The following is an 8,168-nucleotide window of genomic DNA, read 5'->3' as shown; positions in this document are numbered from 1 at the left end:
ATTTTAAAATTTCACAAATTTAAATTTATTCACTAACAGTTTCAAACCAACGCGTGCAGCTAAATACTAAAGTTTTTATATACGCCGATTATTTTATTTATTCAATTGAAGGTTTGATATGACTATTTCAACTACCATTAATCCAATATAAGTTATTAAAAGGCCTGTTGTCAAACGAGTTTTAAATCTAATTCTAAATTATTTGGTCTTAGGACTTTTATTTTTAAGAGCACTGAAATAGCTTTGTTTTTTTTTTTAATTTCGAATCTTCCTGGCACCCAAATACTGGCGCCCAGTTTTCCACTTTGTATATAATTTGTAAGCAACAGTTGATTAGATGAAGTACACTGTTGATGAGTAACATTTTCATACAATCTGCATTTTTTCAAACTATTGAGTAAGATTCATTGTTTCATATTGTTGCCTTGGGAGTTTTGAAGGATATTTTCCTTATTCTTGAGACAGATTTATCAGCAAACATTGCCATTCATTGGACTGTTTGAGTTAATGTCACTAAGCATTGTTGGAATTTATAGCGTATCATTTCGACTAAAGAAATTTTAAGTCCTATCAACTTCCGATTTCACCTCATCTTTAAATTAAAATATTACACAATTATAGACTTCTATCGATTATACCTGAGCTGCTGGTGGAATAGTCGATTGCTGACTGGGGTAGGCCTAGGATGGCGTCAATGGTGAATGAGCTGGTGTGAAGCCTGTGATAGGTGCTTAGTTCTTGCTGCAGCATCCTTGGGTACTGACCTGCCCAGTAAGCCGCAGATTACTGGCCCCGCCCCCTCACGACACGCCTACTTGGCCACGCCTGTTCATGGCCGCCCCGTTGGGGACGGTAAGGTAGCACAAATCGAAATCTGATTCACTTCAAAAATAGAGATTACACTCTCCTCAATACCCCCCCCCCCCCACCTCTTATACCTACGTCTATAAAACCTCGACCAATGAGGGGATAAATCTAATTTACATATGTCGATCAAATTCGAAATAAATTTCTGATATTATGATTAAATAAAAACCCCCGTCCAAACCCAAATCAGCTTAATCATCCCATTTGCGTTTCGGTCAACCTCTCTAAATGTTTACCCTTTGGATCAATGTTAATAAACTTTTTAGGGATACATTCGTTACTAAACCCTACAATCTTACAAGCCTGCCTTATTCGCAATTTAATTATATGAGCTGAATTATATTTACCGGGTGCTGTCCATGCAGTCCGGCGGTGTGTTGCCTTTTAAACCATCCGGTTAGTTCTTAATCACCGTCAGTTCTAAGAAATTCTAAACTTTTTTTCTCAGATTGTGTTAACACTTTCTTGCAAAAGTACGATAGTTGACCCGCAACAAAATATTAAGAAGAGTGACTTGTAGTAACAACTACTATCATTCTCAGCTAGCAAGTTAAAAAGTATCTTAAAGTTCAATTACAAAGATAGACTAATTAATAGCTATTATTGACCTCCCTTTTATATCTCCATTAAATATTTAATATTTATATCAGCAGTTTTTTTTTCACAAACGAGATCACGAATTACAGAAGTTGCTTAGGAAAACTGTGTGAACCGACATCAGTTGGGATCAATTTTGATGCACTAATTTTGGTAAAACAAAGACCAGCTCACTTTTAAATTGCCTAATAATGTTTGATTTCGAGTTATGTATTAATGACTTTTAAGCAATAAATATCCCATTTCCCTTCTTTTCTTTTACATTAGGCCAGGCTAACATTAACTATAGATAGATTAGAGAAGCCTGTGAACTTCTTCTCATGACTTAATAAAGCCGATTCATTCGGCTTGCTCATTTTACTTGCCTAAGACATGTGCAGACTCTGTTTTTTTTTTTGTTTTTTATGACCCCCTTCCTGGTTATTTCTGAAATACGGGGGGAGGGGGAGTTATCTAAAGGTGACCAACCTATTCTAACCATACTGAGGGGGGGGGGGGGAGTTTTCATTTCGAAACGATTTTTGTCCAGTCATTATATGAGTCGCACCTCTTCTCCATATTCCTACTCCCATCCACCGCAGGTCTGCCTCCACCACATCAAGCCATCTTAGACGTCGTCTTCTCAGTGACCTTCTTTCTTATGACACTTTATGAACAGAAGCCTTCTTGGTAAATTCTCGTAATTGGAGATCCTCAGACATTCTTTTTACATGGCCAACCCATCGGATTGGTGCCATCTTGACAGCATCGGGTTGCCCTGGGGCCGTCCGTAGCTCAGGTAGTTGAGGAGAAGGTCTTAGCAACCTGGGAACTGCGGGTAGCGCCGATTCAAATCCGGCCTGGGGTGATGGGGACTTTGGGACGACCACGAAATGAAAAAAAATTGACCACCCACCATGGTAAGCATAGGTTGGTCACCTCTAGATAACCCCCTCCCCCTCTCCCCGTATTTCAGAAATGACCTTGAAGGGGATCATGAAAAAAAAGTATCGGTTAGCCCATACATCTCTATTAACTTTTGGATCGTAATTATCCTGATTCATTTATTGGTCCATATATTATTCAAAGGACATATAATTAAAGCTAGAAAACAAAAAATTGAATAGGATTAAAAATAATACAATTGTTTTAGCATTAAGACTTGAATGATAAATAGGGGGCATTTCTATTATAGGAGCATTAATACAACTAGGATTCGACGAGGCGACGAGGATTTGAATAAACCTCTGGGAGATATTTTCATATTTTTTATTTATTTATAAACCTTTAATTCTTAAAATAATTCTAGTAATCTAAAGCGTCTCTGTTTTCTTCTTGACTAACCTTATGGGTATATACTAGTTTTAGATCTGAACCATATGATATCATTCAAAGGATCTATTTGATGCCCATAACCCAGCTCTATTCAGTGTCACCAGTTTTTTTTTTTTCATTTCCTCACCCCTAAAAGATTCTCAGGAAATTTTAGTGTCTCTATCAGTGGAGTTTCTTTTTAAACGCGTCAGTAATATTTTCTGCCTTAATTGCTTTAGTCGACATAATATAATCTCAAAACAATTATAATTGTGATGAATTCTTTAGAATGATTCTATGTTTTTAATAGTCCATTTAATCTAATACCTGATATATCTTTAATGGTTAATTTTTTATTTATTTAGTACTTAGAGTAAATTATTAGAATCAAATCATCTCCAAATTATATCACAGTTCTTCTTCAAATATGGAGACATGAATTAAGGGCGATCCACAACCAATTCCCGAGTTTTCTCTTAATTAAAAATTACTTTGTTGTTCTTAAATAAGTTATTTAATTAAAAGGGTTTGGCCGGTTCGTTAAATAACTTCAAATATAGAATTATTTTTAAAAAGGTAAATATATGTAAGAGAGTTTATAAAACGGTGTACTAGAACCAATCGATACCAGACCGCTGTCAGGCTAAATGCACCCCAATAATATCAAGTTAGGCAAACACATTACATTATTAAATGATTTAATATCATCAAATAACATAAACTCAGTCCATCATTTTATTCGTACTCATTGTGAAAAAAATGTTTGTGAAATAGTTATTTTTATAACCATTCTTGGTAAAAGAAATTTTTACACGTTTCGCTGAGATTGCTCCTACATGAGGGTGCACGATGCCTCTTTGTAAAGGACATTACGTCTTTACTTCTTACTTACTTATTTAATTAAACCATCACAAATAATAAACCTACAAAATTAGTGTTCTGAAAAAAATTTTTTTTTGTTTTATTCAAATATACTTGGCCCAATATTACTAATAAAAATCACTTTCAGTCACTAAGTTACTTAAGTTCCAGAGTTGTATCTAAATTAGTGGGCTTGTGTTGAAGTTATGCCATTTTCGTGGTTTTCGAAAAAAAAAATCTGTTGACAAGGGAAACCGAAAATTATCAATAAAAAATGTTATTTTGTATTTTAGGACGTTTCGTGGAGATAATTACTAATATAAATTTTACATCTTGATGAATACAGCAGTTTAACCTAAGATAATGAACCCGCCATGCAATAGGGAAAGAAAGCGCCCGGTTTCGGCTTTTCACGTTGGAATCGTATGCATATTTTTTTCTTTTTTCTCCTTCATTCATTCATAAAATTCTCTTATCTTCTGAATTTATATATTGTTTATTATTGTAAACAATAATAGATTTTTTTTTTATTTTATTTTTTTTTTTTTTACAAAATTAAAGGTACTTTATAGGAAGAATTTTTGAAAATTCGGTATTTAAGCTCTGTTAAACTTTTTCAATAGGAATAAGACCTACCTGATATTAAAGAGCACTTAATTGCTCATTGATTCGCCCAATTCAATTGTAATCCTTACAGCTGTTTTGGATAAAAATGAAAACATGTTGAATAATCGATTCTATAAAGTGACACTTCCGGTTGGTTCATTTCAATGAAAAAATTGCTGTTACAACCCAGGCCTTAATATTTGTTTTCAGTTTCTTAATTGACTTTTCTTTTTGTAGCAAGGCTGTTCACACACACACACCATTATGCAAAACTTGGTTATTTGGACTAGAGAAGATTTCAAAATGTGTATTTCTGTTGAAAACTCTAGTTTGAAGATTTGCAGGATCCCAATACTTTCCCTTACGATATATTCCATACATAGGTAAGTGAAAGTAAAAATTTGGTACGGTGTGCGCATCACAACGTTTTGCACTTACCACCCTTACTTTCAGTTGAAATGAATCCTTTTATATATAAGCAAGTCAAAGTAGAAAGACAGTGGCTATTGTCATAATAACTTCAACCAATGTAATCATTATTAGGCGAGACTTCCTAATCAGTACTTCATTTCAGTCATCAGGATTTCATTTCAGCCGATATACGCATAATCAAAGAATTTTTGGGAAAATTTATAAATTAAGGGTGTCAGACTATTTGAATGAGAACCTAATTCATATTAAAGACCAATTCATTTTGCATTTATTTAACGAGTTTAATCAAAAATGTTTTGGACCGATTTGGAGCAAATGGTAAAAAAGTTTATAATTAAGGTTTAAATTCTGTACAAACCAAATCTGTGGGACAACTAAAAAAGTTTTTTTAAAGGACTATTCCATTTCCCACTCACTTGATACTCAAAATATTCTTTAAGCGTGCCCCATATTTTGTCAATTGGTATTAATACCATCTGAGTAATATTTAAAATCACTAAGATGACTTTTAGATAATGCTACTGTGGATTTTATTTTATTAAAGCCATGAACGTGAAGACAAGTAATAAAACATTCACCAATCCCAACTTTTGATTTCTAATCTAATGAATATGACCCAATTTTATTTTGGTGACCATAGTTTTTTTTATTGCAATCTGCCATAACGTTTTTGGGCAATAAATAATAGTGATAACACATCACATTCATATTAAATTTTTAAAAATTGAATAAAATAAATAAATAAATGAAAAAACCCACCACTCTACCCGAGTGGTGCATCTGACCACAGACTTACCATATTTACATTTTGTTTATCAAAAGATGTTTGTTTCTGTGAAAACCGTTAAATTATATGAAGGGAAAGTATCATAATATACTTAATTTATTATATTTTGTTAATTTTTTTTTTTTATTATTTTATAATTACTCTTAGCTAAAGTTCTTAAAGTTACATAATTGTTAATCCGGGTAATTTGGAAGTTTGATTCTTGGTTACTGATGACTGCAATTGATTTTGAAATGAGATTATTTTGGTATTGGTATCGGGGGGGGGGAGGAGGGGAGTCTTTGAGTTTGGGAGAGTTTAAGAGTTTTCGCTACGTACTAACCAAGGTGGGAGTGTCAATATTCATTTTGCGGGACCACAGAGATTTAAATATCAACTACCTCTTGGGGGAATCGAACCAGGTGCTCTACGACCTACACCTCAATTCACACGGCCGTTACGTCCCTTTAAAATAAGAATAAAAAGTAGTTAATACCTAAAATGGTGTTATCTGGAAACACTAAGTCACCTAAAATGCAGTAGAGGTTCATGAAACTATTGAAGTAGACTTGAAACGTTTTGATCTGGCACTCGATTAGAACATCCGTTTGACCGTGAAAAGCATTTAAACCGATTTACATTAGATACCCCTTATAATCGAGTTTGTATCATTTGTTCATTTAATTGGTAATTATCAACAGTGTCTGGTGAATTTCCACTCATTTGGAGATTTCTGGCAGAAATCAAATCGGTGAATTTAGTGTTTAGTTTGCTCTTTAAAGAATATAATCATTTTTTCATTGAATGTTGTGTACTGCACCTACCATATCAAGGCATAACCCACCAGCCCCCACTGTTTGACACCATTCAGCTGGCTTCAATAGAAGACACTAACGTCATTGACGTAGCTAACCAATCTATGTGGGAGAGAGGGAGGTCAAACAAGTGTCTTTGGGGAGGAGTGCGGAGTGGGGGGAAAGTCCCGGAAAGTGGGGGGGCAGCAAGTACCGGCGGGACCGGTCCGTCTCCCTCCCGGGACCTATCTACATATTTGAAACAACATTTAATTTAATCAAACATAAAAGCCTCTTATTATTAGCATTTTAAGGCATATAATGTTCAAAAAATTATATATTTTTCAGTCTCTTATTACTTCATAGTATTTCTTTTTCAAACATTTTCTTGGTAGGTCTAGGCAAGTGCTAGGGGAATGGACCTTTCCCGCATTGAGATTCGCGCACATGAAAAACGAAAACAGGACAGCTTGTTGTTAAACTTCTTACAATTTTAAAATATAAAAAAGGAGTTTATGCGATGATTCTAAAATAAATAAATAAGACTATCCATGATTTCTTAAAAAAATAAAATAAAAAATAATCCATCTTTCGGAACATTGGACCAAGGGGCAATCACACATAGAATCCTATATTAGCTTGTTAATTTAAACAACGTGAGGGTAACTGGAGAGAATAATGAGCGCCAATCATCCATCTTTCGGAACATTGGACCCAACGAAGGGGCAATCACGCATATAATCCTAAATTAGCTTGTTTATTTAAACAATTTGGGGGTGACTGGAGAAAATAGTGAGCATAATCCATGTTTCGGAACATTGGAGCCATCGAAAGGGCAAACACACATAGAATCCTATGTTAGCTTGTTTATTTAAAGTAGTAGTTGTAAATTATTGTGCACTCCAGATTTTTGTTTGCAGAATACGATTTTGAGGTGTGCTGTGTGATATTTTTTGTTATAAATGGATTATGGAATAGTAAAAAATCAATGCCTAAAAATGTATTTGGATTTTTTTTTTAATAGAGTACTAATTTGGTCATGATTAAAGATTGGAATAAAGCTCTAGTCGCTTTTTTGTCGTATAAATCGACTAATAGCTATCTCTACCCCACCGAATGAAAACTCAACCTTCTTTGCCCTCTAGTGGTAAGAATCTACCCTATTTTCCAGTTGGAGAAATCCCTCCGCACATCAGAAATGAACAGGTGGAGGGTAAGCAAAACTGATTCAATTCATAATAAAAATTGATTCGCTGATGATTAACTGAATCTATTACTTTCTGAAGTACAAGGAAATTTGGAAAAGGTTGATTTTCTGATTTCTAATGTTGGTCATATGACGAATCACAATGCAACGCCAGTTTTCTTCCTAGACTTTTCCTCAGATAACAATATATTAGTCCTTAAATCAACAAGTAGATCTATAAAATAATTATTGTCATTTCTATCACTATTTGAGTTTTCAGAAATATTTCTAGGAAAAAATATAATGGAACTGAAGAATCGTGTACTCGTAACAGATGTACAGTACCATTTAATTAAAACATGTTATTACTAAATATGTTACTATTTTTGTTGTTAGGAATAAAAATATGGAGGATACTATCGTATGATACACATATATAATACCGCAGTATCTATTCCTTTTCTGGCCATCCATGGATTGAGGAGCCATGGGTTCTGAAGAATGAGGTATAATAAAAATAGGTAAAAAAACTTTTTAAGTTAAACGGTTTTATGTTAAACATACATTGCAATGTTTAAGATAAATGTACTAAAAACCAAAAAAAAATAGGTAAAAAAACTTTTTAAGTTAAACGGTTTTATGTTAAACATACATTGCAATGTTTAAGATAAATGTACTAAAAACCAAAAAATAATAAAATAGATACAGTCGTGGGAATTATAAACATATGCATAGACTAGACTAAAATAAAACCGTGGGGCACGTC

Source organism: Halyomorpha halys, unplaced genomic scaffold (genome assembly GCF_000696795.3).
Source record: "Halyomorpha halys isolate HHAL.00 unplaced genomic scaffold, Hhal_1.1 Scaffold224.1, whole genome shotgun sequence".
NCBI classification, from domain to species: Eukaryota; Metazoa; Arthropoda; class Insecta; order Hemiptera; family Pentatomidae; genus Halyomorpha; species Halyomorpha halys.
The sequence above is the reverse complement of the archived record's forward strand: the minus strand, read 5'-3'. Positions refer to the sequence as shown.